The sequence below is a fragment of the Colobus angolensis genome, unplaced genomic scaffold, assembly GCF_000951035.1.
Source record: "Colobus angolensis palliatus isolate OR3802 unplaced genomic scaffold, Cang.pa_1.0 Scaffold350, whole genome shotgun sequence".
In the NCBI taxonomy this organism is placed as follows: Eukaryota; Metazoa; Chordata; class Mammalia; order Primates; family Cercopithecidae; genus Colobus; species Colobus angolensis.
Window position 1 is genome coordinate 271,427 of NW_012116822.1, and position 272 is coordinate 271,698.

Sequence of the window (272 nt, forward strand, 5' to 3'; positions counted from 1 at the left end):
TCGAGGATAAAATGTTTGCATCTTCCTTCTATTGTTATATTGCAAGTATTTTCTTACATCTTTATGAGCTTGTTATATGTAGCATTTAATCATTACATAATATTACACCACAATCTTATAATATGATTTTCTTAATGTTTACTTAGCCAATCTTCTACTATTTAAGCTGTTCCCAGTTTTTTGTCTTCATAAATAACACAGCAGTGAACATCTTTGTACATACAATGTTGTCCCACATTTAAGATTTGACCTGGCTGGGCGTGGTGGCTCAC